Raw genomic sequence first — 20,487 nt, forward strand, 5'->3', positions numbered from 1 at the left:
ACCATAGTTTGTAGACACTATAACTTTCATCTAAAGCAATCAATATACACTTATTGGAATTTTATTTTACCAAAGACATGTAGCAGAATATATTTTGGCTTTGACTAACTTTGAGTTTACTATATATTTTTTTTATAGACAAAAATAAAAATTCTTTTTCAAAATTTTCGGTCTTTTTATGGTTAAAGTGCAAACAATAAAAAGTGCACAGGTGATCAAATACAACCAAACGAAAGCATAGTAACCTGCAGTTACTATGTGCGCTGTCACCTCAGGTTTGACTGGTTATTCTGAATGATGTTAACACAGCAGCAGTGTCATGCATTTAGAAATAAAGGAAACTCAACAACAGGTTCCAATGGAAGTGGAACTATCATGTCCATGACCGAATGCAATCTTCAGAGGCTGTGGGCGCCCAGGATCCCAAAAGGGGCTGTGGCACCAGGTGTTTTTGGTTCCCAATGATTGGGTCTTTAATCAAAATGATCTTGCCCATATCACTCAAGTATGGGGCATCCCTCAGTTGATCCTGTTTGCATCACCATCCTTTCACAAGGTGCCTCTCATGCTACCATCACCTATTGGTGGAGGAAGTGGATGCTTACTCAGCCAAGGAATGGTTACCTAGTAAATGGCTTTCCTCTACTGCCTTTGGTCATGAAGTTCCGGGGGGGACTGTTGTCCGAATGTCTCACTGTGATAACACGCATGTCCAATTAGCCTGCAGGTCTGGGTTTTACCCTAGCCATGGAACTGGAGTCTGGACCAAGCACTTCAGCTACCAGTGTTTCCACATCTGGCCCAGGATGGATTGGAAATTGAGAGGGAAGGATTAGGGCATCCTCTTTCACTGGTAAATCCTGCAGGGTTTCAGGAAGGATGCAAACAAATGCCATTTACCCCGAAGTCTGCAACAAGTTCAGTCTTTGCAGCTGAGCAGGATTTTGATCCGACCAACCCAGTGGTCACCTAGTTGCTATAATTTCCTTACACAGATCTGGATTTGGTGCTCAGCCTAATTCTGTAAGGGCTCAAATTTCAGCTTCATCAGGGAATATGAGCATGTGAGCTGCCAGGGGAACATTTCAGGAGGTTGGTCTTCAGACTTTGCCCTAAGGAGGAAAAATATTTCCCCTGTGGGATTTTATTCTGGCACTAGATTTCCTTGCGAGGTCTCTGTTTGCACCAAAAGAAAGGAGTCTTTAGTAGGGCATTACTCGAAGAGGTGTCCCTCGATAACTTCAGGGGGAAGAGTTTTGGACCTGCAAGCACTTCAAGCTTTAGAGTCCTACATCTTCTTTCTACTGAACAAGTTGGGACCTATGCCCCTTGAGCATCTTTTTATCTCCAGGTGGCTTCAGTTTTCATCTTACAAATTGGTGATTCCATCCTTTCTGGCACAGATGGTACCTAACCTACACAAGCTGGATGCACCAGGTATCTAAGATGCCTATCTTCAAGCTGCTTCCTAGTTTAAATCCTCTCGGAGGCTGTTCGTGTTTTCATCAGGCAAATTCAGAAGAGGAAGCTGCAGCAAACCTTGTCATTTTGGAGTGTCAAGATCATTCTGAAAACATGCAACTAGGCAAGAGCCTCTGGAAGTGGTAGAGGCTTATTCAGCCAGGTCCATCTTTACATTCGGGTCAGCGCATTCAAAGTGTCTATGAAGACTTTTGCAAAGCAGCAGGCTAGTTACCACAGTGCTCCTGCCTCAGGCGCTACAGAAAAGATCCAGGGGTTTATACGTCAATGTACTTCAACAGAATGGTAGTCTAGGCTTCCATGTCCATTGTAATGCAGTTTGATTATACAGTTTAGCCCTCCCTGTTTAGCTAGTTATATATCACATGTATGCTGCCATGTTGGCGTCAGGAAAATTGTATCAAATACTTACCGTAATTTTCCTTTCCTGACGCCAATCCATGGCAGCATACAAACCCTCCCTTGTTTGATCTTGATTGTATTGTATGGAGAATGGGGGGGGGGGTGTTACTCTCAGTCAGACTTTTATAGATATACACATGTCCTGTGGGTGGATATAGGGGTGGATATCACATGTATGCTGTCAAGGATTGGCGTCAGGAAAGGAAAATTACGGTATGATACAATTTTCCGTTTTTTTTTCTCTGCGCAACACATTGTTGTGCATCAGATGTATAGGAGACAAGCCATTTTGCCTTGTCCATGTGGAGGGACTGCGCTGGAATGGTTGTCCAACGCAATCCCACTGTCTCGGTACAAAGGTACAAAGCTGTTCATAACTCTGCCCCAAACTACAGTCAGCTCCATAAATATTGGGACATGGACACAATTCTAACATTTTTGGCTCTATACACCACCACAATGGATTTGAAATAAAACAAACAAGATGTGCTTTAATGGCAGACTGTCAGCTTTAATTTGAGGGTATTTACATCCAAATCAGGTGAACGGTGTAGGAATTACAACAGTTTGCATATGTGCCTCCCACTTGTTAAGGAACCAAAAGTAATGGGACAGAATAATAATCATAAATCAAACTTTCACTTTTTAATACTTGGTTGCAAATCCTTTGCAGTCAATTACAGCCTGAAGTCTGGAACGCATAGACATCACCAGACACTGGGTTTCATCCCTGGTGATGCTCTGCCAGGTCTCTACTGCAACTGTCTTCAGTTCGTGCTTGTTCTTGGGGCATTTTCCCTTCAGTTTTGTCTTCAGCAAGTGAAATGCATGCTCAATCGGATTCAGGTCAGGTGATTGACTTGGCCATTGCATAACATTCCACTTCTTTCCCTTAAAAAACTCTTTGGTTGCTTTTGCAGTATGCTTTGGGTCATTGTCCATCTGCACTGTGAAGCGGCGTCCAAGGAGTTCTGAAGCATTTGGCTGAATATGAGCAGATATTGCCCAAAACACTTCAGAATTCATCCAGCTGCTTTTGTCAGCAGTCACATCATCAATAAATACAAGAGAACCAGTTCCATTGGCAGCCATACATGCCCACGCCATGACACTACCACCACCATGCTTCATTGGTGAGGTGGTATGCTTAGGATCATGAGCAGTTCCTTTCCTTCTCCATACTCTTCTCTTCCCATCACTCTGGTACAAGTTGATCTTGGTCTCATCTGTCCATAGGATGTTGTTCCAGAACTGTGAAGGCTTTTTTAGATGTCGTTTGGCAAACTCTAATCTGGCCTTCCTGTTTTTGAGGCTCCCCAATGGTTTACATCTTGTGGTGAACCTTCTGTATTCACTCTGGTGAAGTCTTCTCTTGATTGTTGACTTTGACACACATACACCTACCTCCTGGAGAGTGTTCTTGATCTGGCCAACTGTTGTGAAGGGTGTTTTCTTCACCAGGGAAAGAATTCTTCGGTCATCCACCACAGTTGTTTTCCGTGGTCTTCCGGGTCTTTTGGTGTTGCTGAGCTCACCGGTGCGTTCCTTCTTTTTAAGAATGTTCCAAACAGTTGTTTTGACCACGCCTAATGTTTTTGCTATCTCTCTGATGGGTTTGTTTTGTTTTTTCAGCCTAATGATGGCTTGCTTCACCGATAGTGACAGCTCTTTGGATCTCATCTTGAGAGTTGACAGCAACAGATTCCAAATGCAAATAGCACACTTGAAATGAACTCTGGACCTTTTATCTGCTCATTGTAATTGGGATAATGAGGGATTAACACACACCTGGCCATGGAACAGCTGAGAAGCCAATTGTCCCATTACTTTTGGTCCCTTAACAAGTGGGAGGCACATATGGAAACTGTTGTAATTCCTACGCCGTTCACCTGATTTGGATGTAAATACCCTCAAATTAAAGCTGACAGTCTGCAGTTAAAGCACATCCTGTTCGTTTAATTTCAAATCCATTGTGGTGGTGTGTAGAGCCAAAAATGTTAGAATTGTGTCGATGTCCCAATATTTATGGACCTGACTGTACATCACTGACCTAATATCCAAATACCACCCAAAACGTACTCTCCGCTCCTCACAAGACCTCCTTCTCTCTAGCTTCCTGGTTTTCTCCTCCCATGCCCGCCTCCAGGACTTCTCCAGGGCATCACCCATCCTCTGGAACTCCCTACCCCAATCCATCAGACTATCACCTACTCTCCTCTCCTTTAGGCGCACCCTGAAAACCCACCTCTTCAGGGAAGCCTACCCACCCCCTGCTAATTGCCGATCTCCTCCACTCTTTCTACCACTCCATGCCCCACAGCTATCTCCTCCTGTACCACTATCCCCTCCCTCCTAGTTTGTAAGCTCCAAAGAGCAGGGCCCTCGAACCCCTTGTGTACTGAATTGTATTGTTATTGTATTGTCTCTTGTATTGTCTCCCATTGTAATGTACAGCGCTGGGCGAACTGTTGGCGCTTTATAAATACTGTATAATAATAATAATATCTGGTGCCAATATACACATTTGATTTGCATTGCACATTAAAAGCTTTTCTTAGACTCCATTTTCTTGAGGGGAAAAAAAATCTATAGCTGTTTTTTTTCAACAATGCTCACAAAAATTGTAAACTTATTAGTTCAGCTGAAAAGATAATGTAAGTCAGTTTTCTTTGTTTTTCTCAGCTCCCTGTGTGGGTTATGTAGCTCTTACTACACATCAGTTAGATAATTGTAACAATACAAAGTAACGTTTAACAAGCATATTCAGGAAAGAGAAGCGTGCCCAAGATCAGGTAAACTCCCATCATTCTAGCGTAGTAGTAGTAAAGATTGGATTTTGCCCTATTTAAATATGGCCGCAGACTCGTACTAACAGCACCAAGGAAGAGAGGAGGGCGTCAACGTGTACGTGTGCTACGTGATCCCCTAGCAGGACCGTATGGACAGATGGGTGTGTCGCCGATCAATAAAGTTCGGGTGAATTTGAAGATGCTGTGTGTGCTGGACGCTGTGGAGGTCACAGCCAGTAGCATTGCTCATATCCGCTGATGTCTGATAGATAAGATCAGTGTTTACTTACCGCATTCAGAGGCTGAAATCACTCTTATGTTCGCACGGCCGTCCGCCTTCCTTGTACTGGTTATCAAAAAAGACATTTACAAGCAATATTGGAGTAGAGAAGAACTAAGCAACTGATTGTTAGGGGTCAGATATCCCAAATTGGTGTCACTTGATACAGTCATGTAAACGATCTGTTGTGCAGTGTGATGGAGATGACAAGCTGGGAGTAAAGGCACACCTTTTGCGTCCAGCTGGTCAGGTGCTGAGACCATGCAGCAAAAGCAGGAGAACATTCTCTGTTAGCAGGAAGGAGTTGGTGATTGCAAACGTACATATTTTTTTTTTTATACTTTTTTTTTATTTTAAATAAACATGCCATACTTACCTGCGCTGTGCAATGGTTTCTTCCTCTTCAGTGGTCCTGTCTCCTCCCCCTGTCTAGAACCCCTATAGCGATGGGGGGGGGGCACTCATGCTGGCTCGATTGTAAGCCTCACTCTGTGTGTCTATAGACACCTGCAGCCTGGCTCGGCTCTGAAAAGAAGAGGATCGGGGCTGCTCTGTGAAAATCCACTGCACAGAGCAGGTCATTTTGGACATGTTGTTTTAAAAAAACACAAAAAACAACAAAGGTTTAGTGTCACTTTAACCACCTGTCCTCCAGAGGATTTACCACCCTTCCTAACCAGGCCATTGTTTGCGATATGGCGCTGTTACTTTAACTGTCAATTGCGTAGTCATGCAACGCTGTACATAAATGAAATTTGTCCTTTTTTTTCCCCACAAGTAGAGCTTTCTTTCAGTGGTATTTGATCACCTCTGCTTTTTTTTTTTTTTTTTTTTTTTTTTGCACTTTAAACAGAAAAAAACCTGACCAATTTTGAAAAAAAAAATTTTTTTGACTTTTTGCTATTAACCGCCTCCTGCCCGCCCTATAGTATAATGACGGGCTCAAGGAGGTTCTCTCGTTCTGGGAGGACGTCATATAGTGTCCTCCCATTCTAACCGCGCATACGCGGCTCCGGGAGCGTATGGCGATCGGGGGTGCGCTGTGTCCCTCGAAGATGTCGGCTCGGTCATGTGATCAGCTGTGTCCAATCACAGCTGATCGCATGTAAATAAGGAAATGCCAGTTATCGGCATTTCTCTCTTCACGAGCTGTCACGCTGACAGCTCGAGAAGAGAGATGGTAATCTGCATCCCTCAGAGGAGACATGTACACTGATCATCAGGGAACTGATGATCAGTGTGCCCTGATGATCTGTGTAGCACTAGCAGTGCCACCTGTCAGTGTCCATCAATGCCACCTGCCAGTGCCCATCAGTGCCACATTTCAGTGCCTACCAGTGCACATCAATGCCACATATCAGTGCCCATCTGAGCTGCCTTTCAGTGTCACCTATCAGTGCCACCTATCAATGCCAGTCAGTGCTGCCTATCAGTGCCGCTGACCAGTGCCACCTATCAGTGCCATATATGAGTGCTGCCTTTCAGTGTCCATCAGTGATGCCTGTCAATGCCCACCAGTGCCTCCTTATCAGTGCCACCTATCAGTGCTCATCTGTGCAGCCTATTAGTGCCCATCACTGGAGCCTCATTAGCGCACATTGGTGAAGGAGAAAAATCACTTATTTACAAAATTTTATAACAAAAACGAAGAAAAAACTTTTTTTTTTTCAAAATAAAGCTCTGTCACAAAAAAATGATAAAAATGTCATATGGGTACAGTGTTGCATGACCGCGCAATTATCATTCAAAGTGCGACAGCGCTGAAAGCTGGAAATTGGCCTGGGCAGGAAGGGGGTATAAGTGCCCTGTAGGCTAGTGGTTAAACATGTCCAGTAAAAAATCTAATTTCATCATAAATGTATTCTGCTACATGTCTTTGCTACAAAAAAAAATCCAAATACGTGTAAATTGATTGATTTACTTGAAAGTTATAGCATCTACAAATAGCGGTATATATACTGGAATTTATTTTTTTTTTATACTAGTAATGGTGGTAATCAGTGACTTATAGCATACAGAGAAAAACAAAACAGCATGTCCTTGCTGGCAGGAGAGAGACCTGTGTTGTTTACATACAGGTCTCTCCCGTCAGCTTTGCATGGTAATCGTTGGATGCCAGCGGGGAATCTCCAGCCGGGACCCAGTGACTGACATGCCTAGCCGCCAATGGTAAGGCGGTGTGCATGCGCTCTCTACCCAGAAATGCAAAGTTTGTGTGTGTATATATGTGTGTTCATATATATATATATATATAATTTTGCACAGCCCTGCTGCCCTGTAGCAGTAGTTCTAAATAAACCTTATCTAGAGGAGGGGCAGATTCCCAGGCAGGGCACTATCTGCATGCTGTTTGTATATTCTTTTTGTGCCTGCATGGATTTCCTTCAGGCATTTTGGTTTCCTCTTGCACTCCAAACACATGCTGGTAGTTTTATTGGCTGCTGTCTACTCAGCCCTTGGATGTACAGTTGTGTTTAAAATAATAGCAGTGTGTTGAAAAAAGTAAATCAAGCTCAAAATCCTTCTAATAGCTTTTATTTCCATACACACAAATGCATTGGGAACACTACACATTCTATTCCAAATCAAAACATGAAGAAAAATATATCAAATTTGTGTTGTTCCTCTAAAAAAATTGAAGAAAAGTGAATATTAGACTGTTCAAAAAAATAGCAGTGTTTGTATTCTTCTTTACAAACTCAAACATTCACTATATAAACTGAAAAATGTTTGAAGATTTTGCTTTCCTTTGAATCAATTAATATTTTTTGTATAAGCACTGTTTCTGAGAACTGCTGTACATCTGTGTTGCATGGAGTCAACCAACTTCTGACACCTGTGAACAGGTATTCCAGCCCAGGGTGATTGGACTACATTCCACAGTTCTTCTCTATTTCTTGGTTTTGCCTCAGAAACTGCATTTTTGATGTCACCCCACAAGTTTTTATTGGATTAAGATCCGGGGATTGGCCTGGCCACTCCATAACGTCAATCTTGTTGGTCTGAAACCAAGATGTTGCATGTTTACTGGTGTGTTTGGGGTCGTTGTCTTGTTGGAACACCCATTTCAAGGGCATTTCCTCTTCAGCATAAGGCAGATTGACCTCTTCAAGTATTCTGATGTATTCAAACTGATCCATGATCCCTGGTATGCGATAAATAGGCCCAACACCGTAGTATGAGAAACATCCCCATATCATGATGCTTGTGCAACCATGCTTCATTGTCTTCACAGTGTACTGTGGCTTGAATTCAGTGTTTGGGGGTTGTCTGACCAACTGTCTCCGGCCACTAGACCCAAAAAGAACAATCTTACTTTCATCAGTCCACAAAATGTTGCGCCATTTCTCTTTAGGCCAGTCAATGTGCTCTTTGGCAAATTGTAACCTCTTCAGCATGTCTTTTTTTCAACAGTGGGACTTTGCGGGGGCTTCTTGCAGATAGCTTGGCTTCACATAGGCGTCTTCTAATTGTAACAGTACTCACAGGTAACTTTAGACCTTCTTTGATCTTCCTGGAGCTGATTGTTGGCTGAGTCCTTGTCATTTTGGCTATTCTTCTATCCATTCGAATGGTAGTTTATCGCTTTCTTCCACGTCTTTCAGGTTTTGGTTGCCATTTTAAAGCATTTGCGATCATTTTAGCTGAGCAGCCTATCATTTTCTGCACTTCTTTATATGTTTTCCCCTCTCCAATCAACTTTTTAATCAAGGTACACTGTTCTTCTGAACAATGTCTGGAATGACCCATTTTCCTCAGAATTTCAGAGAAATGCACTGTAACCAGCATGTACAACATTTGCTGCCTTCCTTCCTTAAATAAGGGCAATAATTGCCACCTGTTTTTCAAAGAATGAATGACCTCACTAATAGAACTCCACACTGCTATTAGTTTGAACATGCCCCTTTCAATTAGTGATTCAATTACACTGAATCAGCAGCATGCATGTCATGACTGTTGGGTCTGTTGGATTTCAATTACTCTACTACACCTGCTAGTAAATTATTTGCCATGTAGAAATATCATTTCTACCAAAAACAGTGATTGATCAGGTTAGTGATGTCTGACTGCTATTATTTTGAACACAACTGTATGTACATATACATGTGAGAGAGGGACCTGTGAGATTGTATGCTTCTTGACAGCAGGGACTGATGTGAATGTACAGTATGTGAAGTGCTGCATAAATTGCCAGCACTGTATACGTCCCTGTAATAAATATATAAATTAGTTAATAAATTATGACTCGGTGCTTTCTGAGTCATTGTAGAATGGAGAGGTCAGTAATGGTGGTCCTTGTATCCCTTTCACTGGCCGACTGGTTTTCTAGTGTTTGTCCTACTGTTGCACCAACCCTCCAGGCTGAATTTTTCTATTTAGAAACCACTACAGAAAGGCAGGTAGGAGCTGCCAATGTTGATTCGATTTCACGGTTCAAACTCTGGAATTTCCATCCCCATCCTTGCTCCACTTCTACTGTATCTAATGGACTGTTCAAGCTTTCACTTGACTGTTATAAACCTATAAGACCTTTTTGTCTTTTAATTACGAGTTTTTTTCTTGAGGTGCTCCTGTACTTTTTTTCCCCATTTTCATCCATTCTGCAAAACTCCTGTTAATTCACCTTTAGCAGAAACCTGCCTATGCAGATAAGGGGTGTCTGTTGATAATAACAAACTACCAGCAAACACAAATGCTCCTGCGCTTGGGGATGGACTCGATGCTACAACCACATTAAGAATGTCCTGGAACATGCACACCTTGCTGCCCTCAAATGGACCGGGGGAATCCAAATATACTGAATGGGGAAAGAACAAAAAGAGGGCGCACAGGCCTAGTGCATTACCATAAAAAATGTTTAATAAAAAATAAAGTAGGTGTTGTACTCACAAACGACAATATAGTCAAGGCACATCATAAAAGAACAGCTGGATCAACACCGCGCTGAGTAACAGTCCGCAATAGGGAGTTTAGACATCCAAAAGGCTGACGCGTTTCGAGGACTTGCCTCTTCGAAGAGGCAAGTCCTCGAAACGCGTCAACCTTTTGGATGTCTAAACTCCCTATTGCGGACTGTTACTCAGCGCGGTGTTGATCCAGCTGTTCTTTTATGATGTGCCTTGACTATATTGTCGTTTGTGAGTACAACACCTACTTTATTTTTTATTAAACATTTTTTATGATAATAACAAACTGTGTGTCTCTGACTAGTAGTTGAATAATACCTTTTGCTATAGGTGGAGGCCATTTATCTACGTCATGAAGCCTGACTAGAATACTTCCAGGATGTTGCTCAGTGAGGCCTAGTCATTACCGCTCACCTCCACCATCACAGGAGTGAGCTTTTTCTCTGAATCAAAGCCCCCCCCTCACATGATCTTTCTCTACCCTGATGCAGTATCTCTGAATTCAGTGTCTAAGAGCTAGCTCCTGTGATGGTGGAGGTGAGCAATAATGACTAGGCCTCACATAGCAACACCCTGAGAGTTTTGCAGTCAGTCTGCAGGAGGTATGTAAATGGCCTACACCTATAGCAAGGACATTATTCAACTTTGGTCAGACCTGAACAATTTGTTTTTATCTAAAGACACCCATTTATCTGCTTGGGAAGCTTTTTGGTAAATGTGAACTATCTTTTGAAGTCATCCCCTCTGATCTAGAGTTAACAATGTGCCTTCAACAAAGTCTTTTTCCTTTTTTGATTGGTGGGGAGGTTTTAGCGCAGGTGACCCTCTTAGTGACAGGTGTCCATCCTATTCAAAGAATATTATCTGGAAAATTTTTGGGCCAAATTGATGGCTTTTGTTCACATCAGAACTATTTCTCTCCTTGTATAAGGTGGAAAAGGGTGAAATGTAGGTCAAAGGAGGGTCAACTGCTGTTCAACTGCACCTGTTGTATTCTAAATTATTGCAGAAGCTTTTCAAATTGATCTAAAAGGCTAACTAACATTTGCCTATTGACACAAGTCCTTCTCCTTTTGGCAGGTGACATTAATATTCTGCTAGCTTATCAATATCTCCTCCTCTCCATTCTTCACTCCCTTAGATGGGAAAGTGATTTAAGCAAAGCAATGACTTTCTCCAACCCATGCCTTCATTTTCAGTTTCTGTCCTCTCCATCAAGCTCAATAAGATCAGTAACAAAGTCCTGACACCGTGTTCTATTTTTACTTTGGTTTCCACCATCTCTGTCCTTTAAGGTTTGTAATACTTAATCAATAAAACAGTTTGTCTTTGACACATTCCTTTATGGATCACATCTTTTATGAAAGAGTGTGTGGTGGTGGAGAAATATCTTCAACCTTTCCAACTGCCTTCTGCTTTAGTAGATCTCTTGAACTACGACTACTTCATGTGCCAGGTTGGGGTGCTCACTGCCTAAGCGATCAAGTTCAATAGAAGTGCAGTCTGACAAGTCGGTACTGTGTTTAATATCCTAGTCCCAATCGGGCTCAGTCAGATGTGAGTGCTTCCATGATCTATACTTCTCTTTTAAAGACCATTTGTCAAGTTTTTTTTCTTAGCTAATCTTACACATTGCCATAGGTCCTAAAAGCTTACATCATGGCTTTTAGGAAGACAGATCATCTGTTAATTACTTCCACTGTGGTCAACAAGTGAAGAGCTGCGGTCTTGAATTCCTATTCCAGCAGTATCACCTAGCTCATCTAGGCTTTCCTATTAGACTAAGGGGCTCAATCCACCTAAGAAGGTGTCTACTCAGTCCATTCAAGATCTTTTGGAGTCTTGGGCTTTTAGGAAGCCAGATCATCTGTTAATTACTTCCACTGTGGTCAACAAGTGAAGAGCTGCGGTCTTGAATACCTACACCAGTAGTATCACCTAGCTCCTTTTAGGCTTTCCTATTAGACTAAGGGGCTCAATCCACCTAAGAAGGTGTCTACTCAAGATCAAGATTTTGGAGTCTTGGGCAGTGTTCACCAAAGGGCCTCCTGAAAACATCAATTGAGAATCTGAAATAGACATTTGCATACTTTTGCATGTTACAGGGTGAAGCCTCCCTTACATTCCTTGGTGAATATTGGCCAAAGTGCATTCAGCTTGTATAAATAAATAATCTGAGTTCACCCGCCCATGGTGTTATTTGAGTTATATCCCATCCATGTGCTGCCATAGAGACACCAGAAAAATAAAAGCTTGAATAATTTACTGACTGTAATTTTCCTTTCCTATGCTGCCATGGAGACAACCGGAAAAATAAATTATGGTCAAAAGCAATGAAACTTTCAATTTTCAGCAATCAGTATGTGAACGAACAGCCAGCTACAATAAAAAGGTCTATGTGGGTAACACTCCGGACGTCCGGCGAGAAGGACGTGCGTCGGCGAGCTCCTGCTCCCCTGGCCCCAATCCGCTGCCATCTGGGCAGCAGCGGACCCTAACGGGGGCCCCACGATCCTTCGGTCCCTGCTCATCAGCCAGGTAAGGCCACTGCACCTTTCCCCGGACCTCCGGGACTTGCGGCCTACCCGGCACCCGAAGCCACGGCCTCGATTTTTGGCGCGGCCGACCCGGATCGCCGGGCATCAGCCCAGGCCGCCGCTGCTCTGTTCCCCGGTCCCCGCCGATCAGCCAGCCTCCCCAGGGCCCCCCTCACTGGCCCTGGGTCCATCCCGACCACCGGGTACCAGCTCGCCCGGAGCAGCCACGTGCTCGTCAGCTCCGGCGCCCCCGCGCCCGATCCACTGCCATCCGGGCCCCTGAGCCTGCTGCCGATGTCCCCACCAACACCCTGAAGGGGACACAGACACTCCGTCCCTCCAGCGGAGCTCCGGCGGTCCGAAGCGGCTTGAGGCCTACCACGGCACCCGAAGCCGCGGTGTTTCCTGCCGGCCGTGGCTGGAATCGCAGCGGGACGCCTCCGCTCCTCCGGGGAAGCTACCACCACCATCACCAACGGTCCTCCTAACATAGGAGGGATCCACCTCCACCCCGACGCTCCAGGACATCAGGTACTCCACCAGGGGCACCCACTACCCATCAGGGAGCCCAACCACCATCCCACCGCCAGCCACCAGGGATCCCACCACCCACCAGAAACCCTAACCACCAGGGACCCCTAACCACTATCCCTCCAGGGATCGCTACTAACCCACCAGGGATAGCACGGCCACCATCCCACCAGGGATCCCCTGCCCTCCACCCCACCTGGGACTACCAGCCACCTCCCACTGCGTTTCGGACACTGCTTCGCCATCCCTGACCAGCACCCCCTCACCCACCCTGACCCTTCCTGCACCCCGCTCACCCCAACATGCCGCCCGCGCTCCTCCTCCTTGTCCTCCTCTCCTCCATCCCTAACACCGCCTTCCTCTACCCACCCACCCCCGCTAAGCAGCTCTATATCGCCCCCTCACTTCTCCCCTCTCCCCACTACGGCACCCACCACCTCCTCCTGCTACTCCACTTCCCCGCTGACCCACTTGCCACCACTTTCAGACCCAAGCGCTCCTACACCTCCCGTTCCCACGCCACCTTCCTCACCCTCCTCCTTCTCATATCAGCTGGGGACATCTCCCCAAACCCTGGCCCCTCACCACCTCACACCCCCCCCCAGAGCCCCCCCTGCTCACGCCAGCCGACGCGACCCCCTCAACCTCATACATGTACCCCTCCTCCCCATATCTATCCCCCCTCTCTCGGTTGCACTCCTGAATGCTCGTTCGGTTTGCAATAAGCTTACCGCCATCCATGACCTCTTCATCTCTCGCTCCCTCAACCTCCTAGCAATCACCGAAACTTGGGTACAGGCCACCGACTCCACCTCCCCTGCGGCACTCACTCATGGAGGTCTCATCTGGACCCATTCACCAAGACTGAGCGATTGCAGAGGTGGTGGTGTCGGCTTGCTCCTGTCACCGCTTAGCACCTTCCAGGTCCTCCCTAACCCACCCTCTCTTTCCTTCCCCTCCTTTGAGGCGCACTGCATCCGACTCTTCTCACCCACCCCCCTAAGGATCGCAGTGATCTACAGGCCTCCCGGACCCATAGCCCGCTTCCTGGATGACTTCGCCGCCTGGCTTCCCTTCTTCCTCTCCTCTGAGCTCCCCACCATCATCCTCGGGGACTTCAACATCCCCATCAACGACAACACCCCGGCTACTTCCCAATTCCTCCACCTAACCTCCTCTTTCGCGCTCACACAGCACACTCAATCCTCCACCCACCTCGGAGGGAACACCCTGGACCTCGTCTTTTCCCACCTCTGTACCCTCAACCAGTTCGCGAACACCCCCTTCCCTCTCTCCGACCACCACCTCATCACCTTCTCCATCTCCCCTTCCCCCAACTCCCCCCCTCAAAAACGCCAAACCATCACCAGCCGCAACCTCCGCAACCTGAACCCGGCCCCCCTCCACTCTGCCGCCGACTGCCTACACGACAGCATCCTCTCACTGTCATGTCCTGACATAGCCACCACCTTGTACAATGACTCACTGTCAGCTGCCCTAGACTCTCTGGCACCCCTTACCACACGCATCATCAAACCCAGACCGCTTCAACCCTGGCAGACCGACAGCACTAAACGCCTCTAACGTCGCAGTCGCGCACTGGAGAGACTGTGGCGCAAAACCAGGTCCCCTCATACTTTCTCCCTCTACAAATCTGCATTTCTTATCTACACCTCCTCCCTCCACGCCGCCAAGCAGGCCTACTTTGTTAACCTAATAAACACCCTCTCCTCCTGCCCCCGCCGACTCTTCTCCACCTTCAACTCCCTGCTCTCCCCCCCCCTCCTCCACTCAGTACCTCTCTCACCGCCCACGAAATTGCCACCCATTTCCACAACAAGATTGACGCTATCCGTAAGGACATCGTCAACTTGCAATCTACCTCCCCACCTAGCCTCCTCGCCCCCGTCACCCCTTCATCTCCCCCCTCCTCTGCCCTCACAACCGCACTGCCCCCCTCCTCTCCCAATGCCCCGCCCACCATAACCCCCCCCGCACTGCACTCCCTCAGCCCTGTCACTACTGAGGAAGTCGCCAAAGTCCTCTCAAAAGCCCGCCTCACTACCTGCCCCCTGGACCCTATCCCCTCTCAACTCCTCCGGTCACCCCCCTCTTCCCTCATCCGCTCCCTCACCCACATCTTCAATCTCTCCCTCTCTACTGGCGTATTCCCCTCCCCCCTAAAGCACGCGCATATCACCCCCATCCTCAAAAAGCCCTCCCTGGATCCCGCGGACCCCAACAACCTCAGACCCATCTCCCTGCTGCCACTCACCTCCAAGCTCCTTGAACGCTTAGTCTACGATCGCCTAAGCTCCCACCTTACTGACAATAACCTCCTTGACCCTCTACAGTCCGGCTTCCGTCCCCTACACTCCACTGAAACCGCCCTCCTCAAAATCACTAACGACCTACTCAACGCCAAAGCCAAGGGCGACTACTCTGTCCTCCTTCTCCTGGACCTCTCTGCGGCCTTCGACACAGTTGACCACCCCCTCCTTCTTAATAAACTACTCTCCCTTGGCATCGGAGATGCTGCTCTCTCTTGGTTCTCATCCTACCTATCCCGACGCTCCTTCAGTGTCACCTACAATGGTGCCACCTCCCCCTCCCTCCCCCTCTCTGTTGGGGTCCCCCAAGGCTCTGTCCTTGGACCCCTTCTCTTCTCCATCTACACCTCCTCCCTGGGCAAACTCATACAATCTCACGGCTTCAACTATCACCTCTATGCTGACGACACCCAAATCTACCTCTCCACCCCTCACCTCACCCCCACTATCTCCGCCCGCATCACTCACCTCCTAAATGACATCTCAGACTGGATGTCGCTACATTTCCTCAAGATTAACCTCTCCAAAACCGAGCTTCTCGTCTTTCCCCCTGCCCACACCCCCCCCCCCCCATCCTATCCATCATCACCAACAACTCCACTATCACTTCCGCCCCGCAAGCCAAAGTCCTTGGCGTCATTCTTGACGCGAACCTCTCCCTCCAACCGCATGTCAAATCACTCACAAACACATGCAGGCTCCATCTTCGCAACATTGCCAAGATCCGCTCCTTCCTCACCCCAGACACCACCAAACTTCTAGTACACTCCCTCATCATCTCACGCCTTGACTACTGCAACTCCCTCCTCACTGGCCTACCCAAGTGCAGGCTCTCCCCGCTCCAGACCATCCTGAACTCAGCTGCCAGACTCATCCACCTTACCACCCGCTCCACCTCTGCCACCCCCCTCTGCCTCTCCCTCCACTGGCTCCCGATTGCCCAACGCATCAAATTTAAACTCCTTACCCTGACCTACAAAGCCGTTCACAACACTGCCCCTGACTACCTCACCAATCTGATCACCAGGTACCACCCTACCCGTACCCTTCGCTCCTCACAGGACCTCCTTCTATCCTGCTCCCTGGTCTCCTCCTCCCATGCACGACTGCAGGACTTCTCCAGGTCCTCCCCCATCCTCTGGAACTCACTGCCCCAATCCATCAGACTGTCGCCTTCTCTATTCACATTCAGGCGCTCCCTCAAAACCCATCTCTTCAGGGAAGCCTACCCCACCCTCACCTAACGGCCATCCTCCCTCATTCCTCCTACCACTTCATCCCCCCCAGCCACTTCCTACTGTACCTTTACCCCCTCCCTCCTAGATTGTAAGCTCGTAAGAGTAGGGCCCTCTTACCCCTCGTACGCTGTCTGTCTTTGTTGTACTGTGCCATGCATTGTCCCCCCCTATTGTACAGCGCTGAGCAAACCCTTTGGCGCTATATAAACTCGTAGTAATAATAATAATAATAATAATAATGTGGGTACATTTAGAGATTATCTAATTGCATATAAGAGAAATGCAGTAGACGGATGCTAAAGTCATACGCTTTGTATGTTTCCAAAACCCACCAGGCTCTACAGTATCTCTACAGGCAAATAGGTCAGTATACACAAGCAAATGGAAAATATATGCATGACGCTGGTTTCCTTTTTATTTTTAGCATCATCTAACATACTACACTGTGAAAAGGGCAAAAGTAAACTATGAGGACCAAAGTTTAATAAAGTTGTAATATGGTGGCATTTAAACAAACCCTACAGGCTCTCTTTTATTTTCATCTACATTCACCTGATTTAAGTTTTCCTGCATTTAGTGTGTACAGGGGGTCACCCGAAGGACATCCCCTTTAGAGTATGTGAAGGCCCTGACAAACCAACTGTTTCCGATTTAATTTGGGGAATGTTCACACAAGCGCACACGGCAAATCTCAGTGTTTTACCACGCAGGCTAGGTCAGTGTTGCCTCTGGCAGGTATCAGTGCTGCATCATTTCTTTTATTGTCAACTTTATTTGAAGTGGCACTCAATGACACTTCATTCATGTCACTGCACAGCAGTCTGGTGTGTTGCGCTGCTGTGTGGTGACATGAGGTGCCATCCAGTGCAGCGCAGAAAAGTGCAGACGTTGCATTTTTCTGCATAGCACAATAAATCAGCATTGTGGCGTGGACTAGGGATACATAGAAAACAATTGTGTCGAATACCTGCTGCTTCTGCTATCTACTCCTACCTAACTATAGAACATATAAACAAGATCTCCTAGATTGTAACCTCCTATCCCTCTTGTATTGAACTGTTGCTGTATTGTCTCCCGTTATATTGTAAAGCGCTGAGCAAACTGTTGGCGCTATATAAATCCTGTATAATAATAATAATAATGAGAGGAACCACAGTGTTTGATGAAGGAGCAGGTATTCATCACACACCCAGAGGTGCTGGATAGCTGCAGTGGCTGTAGATCTACTACATGAATTTGTAAGGCTGGCCATACTCTATGCACAAATTCTGCATACCGTAATTTCCTTTGAGTTACTAAAACTTTGAAATATGAGGATAAATTCAAACAACCCATTCAATTAGTATCAAATCAGATGGGTCCTTGTACTACATAGTTGATGGTAAATTTAAAGGATATAGTACAATCAGATTGTATAGTGTATGGTTAGCTTAGAACACAGGGCACTGTAAAAGTAAGTAAAATTTCATTTTTATGGGGTGCTCTTAGTGTAATCTGCACCTTATAGGGACAGAGACACTTTAAAGAGGAGCTTTTCACCATCTACTACTAATGCTAACCTTGCACAAGAGGAGGGAGTGACCCCTTAGGATAGGGATGCTATGCTTTTGCTCTGGGAATATTGCCCTGTACCCAGGTTGTTGTTTGATAGTCCTCTGCAACTTCTCCATAGTGAATATGTAATGTGATTGCCTATGGTGGGAACTTCTTTTGATTACATGACCCCTTCCAACACATATACTCTTTCTGATATCCTGTAACAGCCCCAGTTGTTGACCACACTTGGGTGTTAATTGGTCAAGGTTGTTCAGCTGGTGAGGATGTTGAGTGACCTATGGGTTTTCTCTTGAGTTTGTGGTTGTCGTATATGGAGCCGGGCTATGCCCAGAGGCTCTGTTTTGTGACTTTTTTGTTCCTTGAAAATCTAATAAAAAGAATTTATTAAAAAAATAGGAGCTTCAGTGTACCCCCCCCCCCCCCACAAAAAAATTAAGCCAGCTACAAATACTTCACAGCTGGATTCCTACTATGCATGTGTGAGTCACGCTGCGCTTTGTGAATGGGCCTTCTGGAACCTGACGTGTACCAGCAGGCAAAGGAAGGGGGGGGGTCCACTCAGATCGCCAAGGCAATTCGGGTGGAAGCAGGAACATCTATACCTGTCAATACCAGGTACCTGCTCCCAAAAAACAAATATGTGGTGGTGGTAATGGGGGAAGGCAGAAAAGCAGAACTTGAAGAACTAATTTGTTAAAAATGGCACCAACTAGATTTCACATTGCAGAAGTAAGACCAGCACAAGATTAACTGTATTTATTATGATTCAGTTTGTGAATGATCAGGAAGCCTCTGGACAGAGTGCTTCCTGTTCGTTCATTCATTCTGGAAATTCAGCTTTAGAACTGAGGACTCTATGTCCTCAATCACTTTCTCTGTCTCAAAAGGGAGACATTAGGGGTATGTATAGAACAATGAAGGGCTCATTCACATGGGTTCTCTGGCCTATACAGCGTGAATGAACAGTTTGTGCAGCTGGAGCCCCTTTATTATTCTGTGGGGATGCAGCAGCTGTATGAACACAGCCGCAGGTCCTAACTTGACAGCTGTGTGGGTGAGTGGTCCTGAATGCACACTGTCTGTTTGGGGACTTTCACCTCTACCCACATGCCTGTCAAATTAGGACATATGGCAGTGTTCATACAGCTGTGAAAAGTATACCTTATGACACCACTCTAAGCTATGGATGGAAGGAAAAGGATCACTCCACCGGCAAGTGAGAAGAGGGGAGCATGAGTCTGAGTCATTCCAGTGTCAGCCAATACAAGTGAAGGGATGGACGCTGCTCAACCGACTCCAGGAGTCCATTGTTGAGGAATGGCCTTAGCTACTGTTCTTGCCATGCCCTCTGACACGTTTCACCCTACCCACTGAGGCTTGGTCACAGAGGTCTGCTGCATCCCCTGTAGAGTAACATAGGCTGCCTTGCACATACTGTAGTTCCAGCCAGATTCAAAACGCTGATTCACATTGTACATGCCACAGCACCAATGTGAATGATCCCCAAGACCTCATTCACACACAGAGCTTTATTTATTAACTGAAAACAGTTTTAGCTTTAGCAGCAATTGTGTACTTTATGTTGTACTTCTGTCTACTAATAATGATTTTTTTGTGTATTTTTAGGGAAAATATCAAGGGCTGCATGTCAAGTAGGCTGTATGGGGCCCTATGGTTTCTAATAGAAGCCCTGTGTTTGATCCCCTATTTGTTTTGGTAAATCTAAAGGCGATTGCATAATCAGATTGTATAGTGTATAGCCAGCCTTTGATGATCACCACACTTCACAGTTTTAATCTTATGTTTTCAGCATTCATATGCACATTGGATGATTTATGGTAGGGGTCTCCAAACATTCTAAGCAAAGGGCCAGTTTACTGTCCCTCAGGCTGTAAAGCGGAGTTCCAGCCAGTTTTGTATTTAAAGTCAGCAGCTACAAAAACTGTAGGTGCTGACTTTTAATAAACACACTTACCTGTCCCGGGGTCCAGCGATGTACTCACCCATGCCGTCCGCTCTCTTCTTCTCCTCTCCCTGGCGACAGCATATCAGCTGTGGCCACCAGGCTGTTACAGCTTGTGATGTCACAGCCGGGTGTCCACTGCAGGTGCGCAAGTTGCGCTGTGCCTCCTGATTTGTCCGGCAATCTTTTGGGGCCTGTGAAGGTTCCCAGGAGACTGCGGAGGAGGGAGGGGACTGGATGTTTGGCTCACTTCACCACAGCGATCTGAGCCAGAAGCAAGTGTCAAAACCAGGTGCCTGCTCCCCTCCCAAAAGGTGCCAAATATGGTAGGGGCAAACAAGCAAAGCATCCACCCTTGGTTGGAACTCCGCTTTAGGGGGGCTGGACTGTGCCTAGTGGGAGTAGAAAATGCCCTGGTGTCAGTGCCCCATTGTTTTTGAATGAGAAGAAAAATCCTTCATTGATGGTGTC

Source organism: Staurois parvus, unplaced genomic scaffold, assembly GCF_062004578.1.
Source record: "Staurois parvus isolate SC_StPar_1 unplaced genomic scaffold, SC_StPar_1.0 ptg000717l, whole genome shotgun sequence".
Taxonomy (NCBI): domain Eukaryota; kingdom Metazoa; phylum Chordata; class Amphibia; order Anura; family Ranidae; genus Staurois; species Staurois parvus.